Source organism: Lytechinus pictus, chromosome 9 (genome assembly GCF_037042905.1).
Source record: "Lytechinus pictus isolate F3 Inbred chromosome 9, Lp3.0, whole genome shotgun sequence".
NCBI lineage: Eukaryota > Metazoa > Echinodermata > Echinoidea > Temnopleuroida > Toxopneustidae > Lytechinus > Lytechinus pictus.
In genome coordinates, this window is record NC_087253.1 from 6,970,544 (window position 1) to 6,984,148 (window position 13,605).

Below are 13,605 nucleotides of genomic sequence, written 5' to 3' on the forward strand. Positions count from 1 at the left end.
TTTTGTACGATCGAGCGCCTTTGGAACGTTAATGATTTCGCCCCCCCAATCTGAAAAATGGATCGACGCCCCTGGATGAAGATGTTGAGAACTTGCCTAAATAAAGGTATGTAAGTCGCAGGGTGGGAGAGGAGGGATGTAGTCTCTTCTCTACGGCTTACTTATAAAATAAAGATTAAATTTCAAACAGGTAAGTTCTCATTTAATCTTCCTATTTTACTACGTAAGTCTCCGATTGAGACTACATGTCTCATCGGGAATAATATGAGATTTCAAAGCCATGTAGACTTGTACGTAGCAATACATCTGTAAGCCCATAAGGCATCCAACAACAGAAAAAAGTCCCAAAACATATGGGCCTACATGTACCTGAACAAATGTAGTTCAAGACTAATTCACCTTGTGAAGTCAATGTTTCAACACTGCTTGCGAAAATTGACCAGTATTCTGCAAAGGTTTGCAATAAAATGTTCGGAATGTCTTCTCTGACACCCAACCTGCTCTAGACATTATCTCTGATACAGGTACCTCACTTCGTTGTGCTGCCGAAGTAGAAGCTGCCCTCGTAGAGTGAGCATGAAATAACTCTGTGTCTATACCTGCCTCATGCATGACAGTCTTGATCCAACGTGCTATCGTTGGTTCCATGACAATTGCTCCGCCGACATCTGCTTCGCCGACAATTGCTACGCAAAATACGACAACTGCTCCGCCGACAGTTGCTCCGTCGACACTTGCTCCGCCGATATTTGCTCCGTCGACACTTTCTCCGCCGATATTTGCTCCGTCGACATCTGCTCCGCCGATATTTGCTCCGCCGACAATTGCTCCGCCGATAATTGCTCCGCCGACATCTGCTCCGATTATACGACAATTGCTCCGCCGATATTTGCTCCGCCAAAATCTGCTCCGCCAATAATTGCTCCGCCGAAAATTGCTCCGCCGTCATGTGCTCCGATAATACAATTGCATGAACATCTTATACAAATTTTTTTTTTTTTTCTTATTATTATTCGTTAATGTTTTATTTATTTATTTATTTCTGCCCTATCATCACAGCTTTCTGCTTAAAAAAAAATGTTCTCCCTGCCGCTGCCACTTGACAAATTGTAACGCAGAAGGGGAATGACACCCTCCCCATTGAAATTGTGAATCTGGATTTTTGTTCATATATTATTATCATTGGTTTCAATCCGGACTTGAGCGGGGAGAGAATGGGGGGGGGGGGGTGCTGGACACAATATCTCTTCCATAGGCGGATCCAGGGGAGGGGCCGAGGGGCCCGCCCCCCAAAAAAAAAACTATTGGCGGAGCAAAAAAAAAAGATGGAAAAGAGAAGAGTAAAAGAAGAGGAGGAAGACGAGTAAATACAATAAGATGAGGGAAAGACTTGGAAAATAAAAAGAATCTTTCATGTCACTGTATAAAATTGCCTGTTAGGGAATTTCATATCTTGTTCAATAATTATGGAGTTCAAATATCAAGTTTGGAAGTCAATATATAAAACATATTTCACCTCGGGAATCAAATTTTCATTATTTTGTGTGATTTACAAATTGATTTTTAAAAAGTGCTCTGTAAAAATGTCAGTTTTATGGTCTGATTTTTAATATTTTCTGCTCGCGCTGCGCACTCGCAAATTTTGATTTATCAGGTACCTATTATTTTCGTGTATTCCGTAAAGTTTTCAAAATATCCCTTTTCAGGTCTGATTGTCAAAACGTATCAGCTAGCGCTGCACTCGCATTTGAATGGAGAGTTATGTATGTCTCAATATTGAATATACAAATAAACTACTTAAAATCCCCATTTAATGACAGTTTATCAAAAAATTTGGCTCGCGATTTGCGCTTGCATTAATGGTTAAAAATATATTAACTGATGCATCCTATTCATGACTACAAGAGTGCTTGAAATGTCCAGTTTTCAGACCATAATATCATCAGATTTCGTGCCGTCATTAGGCATTAATGAGTAAGATATTAATTTAGAAATTAAATTGTCCCTTTTGTTTTGTCTCACGCTTAGCAAGAGAAATAGGAAAATAGTCATATGATGGCATGTCCTAAGGATGTCCCGGTCCTATATGTCAAAACTCAAAGTAATAATAGAACATATCAGCTCTTTATTAAATGCAATCCATATCCACCTCACAATTTCCCTACAAAGTGCTTGAAATTGACTCTGTTTTTTAGTTGGAATATCAAAAAGTTTAATCTATTTAAATCATTATCCAGTTTCAGATCACAATATCAAAAATTTTCTGCTCGCGCTTTGTGCTCGCATTATCAAGTTAGGAAGATCCCATATTACTCATTCTTTTCATGATTTACAAAACATGAATAGAGTGTCCCGTTTTAGGTCTAAATCTCGATTTTTCCGCTCGCGCTTCGCGCTCGTATAAATTGGTTAGTTATATAGCCATCCTGTTCACGATTACAAAAATTGATTAAAATTTTCCATTCTTTATGTAGAAATTTCAAAATGATTCAGCTCGCGCTTCGCGCTTGCATTATTTGATTGTTGAAATATGTAGCATCTTCATGGCTAAGTGCAAGCAGTCCTTAACAGGTACCTTTTCGATCACATTAAACGTATACATATAAAAATTTTCTGCTTGCGCTTTGGGCTCGCATTAATAATGTAAGGAAGATCCCCAATCACTCATCCTTTTCCTGATTTACAAAACATAGAGTGTCTCGTTCAGTAGGTCTAAATCTCGCGCTCGCATTATTTGATTTTTAAAGTATTTAACGTCTTCATGGCTAACTGCAAGCAATATTTAACAGGTACCTTTTCCATCAGTTCATTTCTGCTCGCGCTTCGCGTTCGTAGTAATTATTTAGTTGCATACACATCTTTTTCAGGATAACAAACATTGACCAGAATGTTCAAATTTTAGGAAAAATACATACAATTTCCTTAAAAATTTAGCTCGCGCTTTGCGCTCGCATTATATGAATAAGGATTATATTATATATTTATGTTGATTTATAATAAAGCTAAGAAGTGATTATTAGGACCACCCCTTCAAAGAGACCAAAATCATCATCGAGCGGCCGATCGGGGAAAATATGGTTTAAAAAACCCCGTCCCCCCTATTGGCGAAGGCTGGATCCGCCCCTGCTCTTCTGCTTTCCAGCAACTTATACACCATACATTCGCGCGCGCCCCCTCTCTCTCTCCCTCTTTCTCGTTTTGTTCTTTCACACTATTTATTTTCATTGGTTACCGCTTGATTTATTTAACATTTATCAGCATTATAATTATTAATATTTTTATCAATATTTTTTAATACGTCTTGGGCTTTATCTACCCTTGCACCTTTTCTCATTCAAACGAAAGCATGATCATCACTGGCGTACATATAGGGGAGGGGCGTGCTAGGGGTCACGGATCCCCCCATTCTCCCTACCAATAAAAAAAAAGAATAAAGGAAAGGAAACTAAATGTCATCCTTGTCTGGCCCCCTCCATTTTTTTTTGGCTCATTACGCTACTGGTGAGTTACTATAAGACGAGACTTCGGTTGTATTTTATTCTATTCTGTGCAATAGCAACGATATAAATATATTTCAATAAATGAATATATGTATGTATATCTCTCATAACGTATAAACAAATAATGTTGTTTTTAAAAGAAATAATATATATACATACCAGTAATAATATAGTAACATATTCATGAAACCCAATAACGCATCGCACTGAATTTATAATGCGAGCACGAAGCGCGAGCTGTTATCAACCTGGAAATGGAACATTTATACGCATTTTTTTGTCAGTTGTAAACATGAAGCATACCTATTGAATTTCACCTGGAGCAAATATCTCCACTTCGGAGCATATTTCGCCAGAGCAATTTTGACGCTAAGAAGTTTTCTTTGTACTGTTATAATAATTACATGAACACGCGTATTTTTTTTCATTTTAATCACCAGGCACGTAATAAAACTTAAACAAATGCCCCCAAGGAATAAGAAATTAAGAATATCTATCCCTCCTTTGTGCTTATCCATTTTTTCTACTTCTTTCTATGTTATCTATCAGGGGCTGGGAGCTGGGGGGCTGCAGCCCCAATTTTTTTCAAAAACCGTGTACAAAAACGTAAAAATTACCATATGATTGTGATTTTTAGCATGGTCAGCCCCCACTTTGAAAACCGTTCCGCGCCCCCTGTGTATGTCATGTAATATATCATGCAAGCATAGTTTAAGTTTACTTTGCATTGACGTCTTCATCCTGTGCTGCAATTGTTACGCGTATGAAAGTACGAATAGATGAATAAATAAATGTCGCATTATCGGAGCAATTTACGGCGGAGCAGAAGTCGGCGGAGCAAATATTGACGGAGCAGATTTTGGCGGAGCAAATATCGGCGGAGCAATTGTCGTATAATCGGAGCAGATGTCGGCGGAGCAATTATCGGCGGAGCAATTGTCGGCGGAGCAAATATCGGCGGAGCAGATGTCGACGGAGCAAATATCGGCGGAGCAAGTGTCGACGGAGCAAATATCGGCGGAGCAAGTGTCGACGGAGCAACTGTCGGCGGAGCAACTGTCCGGAGCAATTGTCGGCGGAGCAGTTGTCGTATTTTGCGTAGCAATCGTCGGCGGAGCAGATTTCGGCGGAGCAATTGTCGGGTCACCCTATCGTTTGCTTTGTAGCACGATGATGGGGCTTCTTACATGTTAATAACAAGTGTCTCTCCATGCCCCGCAGATTCTTTGTCCGTTGCACATATTCTTTCATATAGTTCATTATGCACAATCTCCTATCTGGAGGATGAGCTTTAAGTGTTACATTTAGTCCTGTATTTCCCGGCTTATTTTGCTTCAGAGTATTTTCAAACGAAATCTCAACTGACGATTTATTCCACCTCATCCTGTCCAGGTGAATAACATGTAGAGACTGCACTCTTTGTGCGGAAACAAGTGCTATCAACATAGTCTATTTCTGCGTTAGTTGCTTCAGATTAAGTGCCTTAGCTGGAGATAACTTCCTGAGATAGTTCATTACCACTTTGACATCCCATATAGAAGAGTACCGGGGTGCAGGCGGACTCAGATGGAAGACTCCTTTCATAAATCTGTTAACAAGAGGATGCGACCCAAGAGGTTGTCGTCCATCATCCACAATAAGAAATGTGGATAGGGCACTTCTGGCTGTATTTAGGCTACTATAACCAACTTTCTCTTCGTCCAACATAAATGTGAGAAAGGCAAGAACATCACAAACTTTGACTTGTAAATAATTGATGTGTCTCTTGGCACAAAACTTTTTCCATTTCCTTATGTACACCTGGTACTGTGACTTGGTGGATCCTTTCCACGAAGCTGCTATAACATCTATTGTCCTTTGTGTGAGGCCTTGTTTGACATATAGTCCGCTCCAAGCCTGCAACATAAAAGTGATAAGTGATTATTCAAAGGATGTGGGGTACCTGTGACTGGGCTGACATAATAATGTTTTATTCTTCCCAACCAGCATGGGTTCCTCTACCAGCATACTGCTAAGAACAGGGAACCAACCTTGTGTTGGCCAGTTCGGTACAACCAATATCCCACATGCCTTATCCTTCTGAATCTTTTGCAAACACAAAGGTATCAGACTAAAAGGGGGAAAGCATAAAATTCCCACTGGCCCCAATCAACAGTGAAGGCATCTACAGCCAAAGCCTCTGGATCAGGCCTCCAAGAAATGTACCTGTTAACCTGTTTATTCAGGCGGGAGGCAAACAAATCGATTTCTGGTATGCCAAATCTCTACTAATTTTTGGAATATCCTCTTATTTAACATCCATTCTGTACTATCAGAGAATTTCCTTGACATACGATCTGCCTCAATATTTAATCTTCCAGGTAAATGAGCAGCTGTAAGCCAGATGTCATTATTGATACACCATTTCCAAATATTAATGACTGCTCTGTTACATTCCGGAGACTTTGTGCCACCCATATTATTCAAGTATGCAACAGCTGTGGTATTATCTGTCCTTACCAGTACATGAATGTTCTTTTTCTCTGAGCAAAAGGCTTTCAGCCCATGGCCAACAGCTATTGTTTCTAGCACGTTAATTTTATTTTGATTGGCCAGTGCCATTTCTTCACTGTTCCATCTACCACCTGTTGAAAAGGAGAGATCTGTTGCCCCCCCAACCTTTTCCACTAGCATCTGTATGAATTTCCACATCTGGTTTTGCCCTCTGCATGGGGTTGAATTGCGAATCAATGTTTAATATCCACCACTGCAATTCATAGATGCTTTCTCTTGATAATGTCATTTGCCTATCAAAATGTCCCTTGTTCTTTGCAAGGGCCAATATCTTATCTTTCTCCAATGCTCTGTAAAAAAGAGGACCATATTGTACAGCTGGACAAGATGCTACTAATTGCCCAATTACTCTTGCAACTTTTCTAGTTTGCGGATTCTGATTACCCATCAGTTCACGACAAGATTGTTTAATGTTTTCTTGCTTCCCCCTTGGAAGCCTGACACTCATGTCTTGGGTGTTCAGACTGAACCCCAGAAAGGCGATCTCACAAGTAGGATCTAAAACAGACTTTTCAGGGTGAACAATAAAACCCAAATCTGAAAGGAAATTAGTAGTTGCTTTAACTGTTGCCTCTAATTTCTTAGCAGTTTTGGCTATGATAAGAGTGTCATCTAGATATCCAATTACAATATGGCCTTTCTCCCTGAGCGATGCAAAGACAGGTTTAAGCAGTTTTGTAAAAAGCCTTGGTGCTGAGCTAAGCCCATTGGGCAATGCTTGAAATTTCCATAATTTTCCCTGCCATACAAATCTCAGATATTTTCTAGACTCAGGGTGGATAGGTACCGTGGAATATGCATCTCGAAGGTCAACTGAAGCTAAATAATCATCTTGAGAAATGAGGGGTAGAGCTGTTCTAATATTGTCCATCTTAAAATGGCAATATAAATTGCTTTTGTTCAATTCTGACAGATCTAATATGATCCGTAGGCCGCCATTTTTCTTTGGCCTTGTGAAAATATTCGATATAAACTCCCCTTTGATATGATCACATGATTCTATAACATTTTTCTCCAGCAGTTTATTTATCTCTTTTGTAATCACTGCTGTTTCTTCTGAATTTCTTTTAAACTCATGAAGGGGTCTTTCCCTTCCAGGGGGAAATTTGAGTGGATCAAATTCAAGCTTGTAACCCTGTACAGCTTGTAAAATAAGTGAATCAGATGTAAGCTCTCCACATTTATGAGCATTAAGCTTCAGTCGACCGCCGACTGGAAAATCATAATTCTGTGTAGATCTAGGTAGACTGGGAGTCTTTCCTACCTTGTCAAAATCTGGTAGTTTCTCTACTTCCTGCCCTGCTCTTGGCTGGACTTCCGGAACTGTGGGGCTTGATGTCCCTCTCGAGCTGATGTCGGTGTGAACGTGTGAGGGACCTGTGGAGCTCTTCTCCTCCACTGAGTTCGCTGGCCTAAAAAAGGTCTTGACGCACTCCCTGGTGAGTCAGAGTAGGATGTCCGCGACGTCCAACCAGCTTCCTTATATCTACGTTCATGCCCTTGGCTAGGATAGGGTCTATATGATGGTTTTGGTTTTTTATAACCACCTTTCATGACTCCAGCTGCCGCTTTATGCTGGTCTTGCAAGTCTTTCACCTGCTTGCCCAGATCATCTCCGAATAAGTACTTTGTTACTGGGTTTGTGGGCTTACAAAGATGAGTAAACTTTGTGTTAAGATCTGGCTTTATCAGTTCTTTGCGGAGGGCATTCATCTCAAAATTAGCATTGCATAACAATGCTAACACATCCTGCTGTTCAGAAGACATGTTATTTGGATCAAGAAGACTGACGTAAGCCGAGATGCCCCTCGTAAGAGATTTTTGGACCCTCTGAAGTTTGACATCCTTGGTACGAACAGAGGCAGATAAATTGTCCCAAATTGTCTGATTAACTTTCGGAGTGTCAATGACTCTGCAGTTTGACGGGCATGGATATTTGCTGCTGGTCTCATCCAGCACTTTTTCCTCCAAGTGATGGCTCATTAAGTAATTCACCGAGTTAGCCAGTTCTTCCTCAAGAGGTTGCCCAATGTCTGATGCTACCGCAAATTTAGCAGCAAAAGCTGGAACTTTTTGTGATTTAGTCATGTCCATGCAAGACTCCAACTCTGCACTTGTGCTCTCATCTTCAACTTCCATGATTCCCTCTGTATGATTTCACTGCGACCACGATCAAAATGTCGCTATGGCTGTGCATGTCCCATGCCTGCCATATCATCTTGTTTATTGGGAAGAGCCTCCATAAATTGGCAAAGTAAGCCTTCGAGTCTGTCGAGACGATTGTTCACCATTCCAATGTCATCCTTCGACTTGGACGTTTTCGGCAGAGCCGCCGCGACCGCCGAGCGATCGCTAGGCTTCTGCATCGCCGGAACTCCCCGGGTGCGCTCCGATCCTGTCGTCCCCTTGGCCGCCGCAGCACGGTCAGCCAGACTCACGTTTTCCAACTCCATACTCGAAATTTCCGCCTGCGGCCACGCCTGCGGAACGTTTATCCTTTAAATCCTTCATAATAAGTTTGATAATTCCAAAGATTTAGAATTTCCGCGAAATTCTATGGATTTTTCTACGTTGCGAAAAATCTTTTCCGCTCGATCACAACACGCGCCAACGAATTGACACACACGTGATCAGCGGGATCTCATATTATTCCCGATGAGACATGTAGTCTCAATCGGAAACTTACGTAGTAAAATCTATCGTACGGTTAACAAAATATTTCATGCATGGCTGATCGCCTACAAAAGGAGTGTCGAGTAAGTCTGAACGCTAGCCTGTAAAACCTCTTCATTTGATCAAATTACTGAAATTCAAGCCTCATTTCAAATAACCAGAACTTTTTTATTTCTTGATCATTTTCTGTAATTGAGGTATCACAAAAAACTGAACGTTTGGAAATTGTAGTTTTCTTTTTGAAACCCAGATACAGTCCGCCAAGTGACTTTTTGGTATCCCCCTCTTCAAATTGTTTTTGCTCACTCATGCGTTAATAAGAAATAATGTAAATAATCTTAGATGAAAGGGGAGATAATAAGCGTTACAATAGTAGGCCATTTGGTTATTTTATTTGTGATTAAGTTATGATAAATCATCGATAAATCTCGGTTTTGTTATTTGTGGGACGCAATGTCATATTATCAATCACAACGTCTCTTTGCGCTTCCAAAGGATTTGAATATTATTACCCCACCCGTAGATTGGCAGCCGTAATTTCTCAGATTACAACGCACACGCATTTAAAGGAATAAATTTCCGACAGGAACCCATTGACCTCACCTAGGTGGAGTGCAGAACATTGCTGATCAATTTCTTGCTGAAGGAAACTTCGTCATGGCTTGGATTTGAACCCACGATCCTCTGTTTCAAAGTCAAGGACTAATTCTATTGACCACAACTAATTATGTAAATGGATTGAGTTGGATTCAGTTGACTATGAGGACTATTCCTTAGAGAAGATGAGTAAATGTTTAAATTCAAATATATATCTTTTTTTAATATCCTGTAAATGTATCAATGCATTATTCACCTTTGTATAGACAATGCAATGACTGTTTGGGGCAACTGTCCAGCAGCCGACAAATTGCCCTTAAGTAGATAAAACAAAAGAACAGCTAGATAATAAAATCTCGGACTATCAATTGCGAGCGACTACCCATTGATTAATGAACTCTCTTGGCAAACTCTTGATCATCGTTTATTTTCTGATTTTTCTGAGAGACAATTCTGTAAGGGGTATTGCCTCTACAGTTTATCAAATAATATTGAAATGTATTTTGATCGCAAGAGGTGGATAATGGGAATGCAAACTCCCTAAATGTAGTTTTGCTCAAACCCCCCATGTTCCTATTCAAACAATCATTTAAATATGAAGGAGCAGTAGTTTGGAATAAACGACCTGATGGTATCCAAGATGCCAGTTCAGTTGAACCTTTCAAATATCAAGATACGAAATTTCGCTTGATTAAATAATCATTTTCTTTCATATACACTTTTAATATTTCTGTAATTATTATCATGACTAAGAATGCCTATCTGCTTATTTACCGATAGTAATGATTTCTCTACACGGCACTGCTTATTTCAAATAATGTCGATATTTTCTTTAAAATTATACTATGCTTGTTATGATCATGCCATCAAAAAAAGAGCAGGATTCAAAAGTGTTGGGTGAGGTCTGAATTGAAAAGCTGCAAAACGAGCAGAATTAGTCATGAAGGGTCAATACAGAACATGATTCCTTTGTCTGTGTCAATAGAGATGAAAATCCATTCAAATCAAGCCCCTGCGTCTGTAGTGATGGTTCTGTGAGACAACATGGTTTGAGTCGTAGTTTGAAATACCAATGCATGTTTGTTTGTTATGTGTTTGCTTGTGCAGAGGTGTGTTTGATTCCATATTAATGTTGATGTTAAGGTGCATGAAAATAATTAAAAGAAACCGCTGAGAAACTCACTCATGACCAGTGAAAAAAGAACAGTGACTTTCAATATCGTGTTATTGTGCAACTTTTGAATTTTGACCTTGCCCCCACATTTCAAGGCACTGCACCTCCATGTGAACGATAATCATATCATGTAGGGTATCATATTAAAGAAAATTGAATGATCTATTTATTAATATTAATTACACGTTGATATTTACTAAAACGTATGAGGAATTATCGATCAAAGTCAAAAGAAACTGTTGAGATACTCACTCATCAACACGGAAAAAAGAACAGTGACTTTCAATATTGTGTCATTTTGCAACTTTTGAATTTTGACCTTGCCCCACATTTCAAGGCACTGCACCTCCATGTAAACCATAATCATATGATATAGGGTATCATTTTAAAGAAAATTGAATGCTCTATTCATTGATATTAAATACACATTGATATTTACTAAAACCGAGGAGGGATTATCGATCAAAGTCAGATTTCCTAACATTTTTTGAGGAGTTATTACGTCTCTTTCTTCTCACTCCTTATCTTTAACTCACGCTTAGCTAAGACTTACTTTTTTCTTTTCTTCGTGTTTGTCCTATGGTTCTTCTCTTTAATATTTACTATCTTAAGTTTTGTTGTGCTGTAACTCCTATTTACCTCTTATCCATGATCAATATGTGAAACAGCCTGTGAGGTGATTAATGTTGCATCCTGTCGAAAGATGTTCAAATTAATAAAGGCGATTGTGCTCGCCGCTGACGAAAATACAAAAAACAAAACAACGACAAGGTTTTAAAAACAAGGAGCATTTCATCAACATATTTCGTCCGACAAGATGTCAGACCAGACAACTTTTCTTGAATTTGATTGGCTGAGAACCGTTACTATTGCAACTCTTCGGTAAAAAAGTTATTTTATGAAACGCTCCCAAGTAGTGCACTCTTACTTGTCTTGTAAAAAATGGGAGCGTGAAGCGCGAGTTTTTTGTTTTATTTTGACCAAAGAACGTGACATTCTTAGCACATTCTGTGACCACTATAAAAAAGACTACTATTTTCTTACGCGTTACGTCTGTCGGCATTTGTGCAGATGAGTGGGGTAAATGATGTGTACGCCTTTACTTATAGAAGTCCCCGCAATAAATATAATAAGTATATATATATATATATATAAGTGAATCAATTAAATGAAATAAATTAATGACTTAAGTGAAATAAACATTGTATAAATAAGTAAATACATAATTTGAAATCCGCGAATACTGCATTTACCACTCTCCTCCCTGTCGTCATAACTGGTATCCTGCAGTAACGGCGAGAAAGTGACTTGTTAACAACTGTCACCGCTTGCTACACCCGCTTTCCTAAATTGAACTCATGCATCGACATCGCCTATAACGGCAACGTGCCCCCAACCTGTACCAACCGAACACATTTGATCATAAAAAAATGAATACTGTAGCTAGTCTAAGCGCTCATCTAAATACGGTTAATCTCCACGGCCCCAGACCTATGTCGCTTACCAACCACTCACCCCCTGACGATTTATCCATTGGAAGCAAAAATCCCGACGCCTGATTGCCGCCTCCCACAAATAAAATCATATATTGGGGGGGGGGGGTGGAGAATAAAAAAAATCTTGGGACGCATCGATCCAGACTAAAAAAAACCGGGAATGAAATTAACCTCACTATCATGCTTGCTTAAAAAAATAATCATGAAAATAACTGCCTCTTTTAATGCCTTAATTTTGATATCAGACAAACAATGCAATCTCCTGATCTTCTTCCTCACGACACATATTTTACCCTCTTTAGAATATTTCATATACCTTGAATTTACGCAAAAATCTAATGATATTTCGAAGGTCTTGCAATTTCACTCTTTGAACTTGACACCGTCTCACACAGTACAGTCCTAAAGACTGATTCATGTTATAATCTATATATCGTGGTGCTCATGTATACGCTCGTATACAGGTATACCGAAATTAAACTCTGTATCTGACGGCTGAGTGAATTTTCTGTACAAATTAGCATATGCAATACGATTCAAAGTTTTTTGTATCCATATATGGCTCGGAAATATTTATCACGGTGCGTTTTTTCAGTGGAAAATACCACGTTGGTCTTGAGTTTGTGATCATGAATACTATTCAAAGTTAAATGGTTTTACTTCTGTGTTAGAATATGTTCTTAAAACATTATTTGTACTGATATATGAAGAGGAATCATTGTTTGATTGCTAAGTATTCCTTGCCAAGCAAAACTTTGATAAAGACAACCGAAAAGGTTTGTTTCAATTGGAGTGGATGTTTGACTTTGATACCAATACTGGTACGACATGTACGGAGTCTTTTACTTCTGCAGTGGACTATAATAACTGGAGACACGTAGAACTTTAGCACTGAAAGTAAGTGACATGATAATTTCACATTATTTTCTTCGTAAATGGTTCCACGTTTGCTAGATCGTGGTATATTGTCACTGTGTATTTACATATTGTTTCCATTTTTTACTTTGCTAAGTTTTTGTCGTGGGAAGGTGAGAGACTCTAGAAAATGTCGTTGTTTGACTTTTGAAAGCACCCGGCGTGCGTGAAAGGCAATTAATGTTTTGTTTCCCATATTGCTAGAAACTAAGTTTTTTGATTGATAAACTGAGTTTATCAAAACAAAATAACGTCATCTCCAAAGAAAATGGTTGTTATATACTTTTTTCCTGAGAAGTGAGAGTGTTCATAGACTGTGTTTATCAAACGATAAACTTAGGTTACATAAATTTAGAAATGATTTTGTTCTTTGGCGCCATCAAATACATTTATGGTCACTTGAAGAGAACCTTCTATTTTCTCTTTTACATATAAAACGTGTCCAAGTTATTACCGAAAAAGGTGGAAAACTTTAATTTCTCCAACCCCGAACTGCCCAGTGCGTTGCCAGGTAAAAGCCAAGTGGCCCATTTCGTCATAAAATGATCGTTTAGTAAGCTTTACCCAATCATATTTCCTCTGAAAAGTTAACGCATCCCTGGGGGACGAAAAAGGAAATTTAATAAAACATAAAAATCATTTTACAATGCGAATACGAAACACATAAAAAAAAAAAAAAAAAGTTCAGGGAAAAAAA

At 38.8% G+C, this 13,605-nt stretch overlaps 1 protein-coding gene across 1 annotated transcript in view; it reads left to right on the forward strand.

The window, feature by feature from the left end:
• The first annotated feature begins 12,524 nt into the window (after positions 1 to 12,524).
• LOC129267839 (NACHT, LRR and PYD domains-containing protein 13-like) overlaps positions 12,525 to 13,605 on the forward strand; it is a 113,367-nt gene continuing 112,286 nt past the window's right edge. The window contains exon 1 of the mRNA XM_064104578.1: positions 12,525 to 12,890. The gene's annotated coding sequence lies outside the window, so the exon portion shown is untranslated. The remainder of the gene's footprint in view (positions 12,891 to 13,605) is intronic.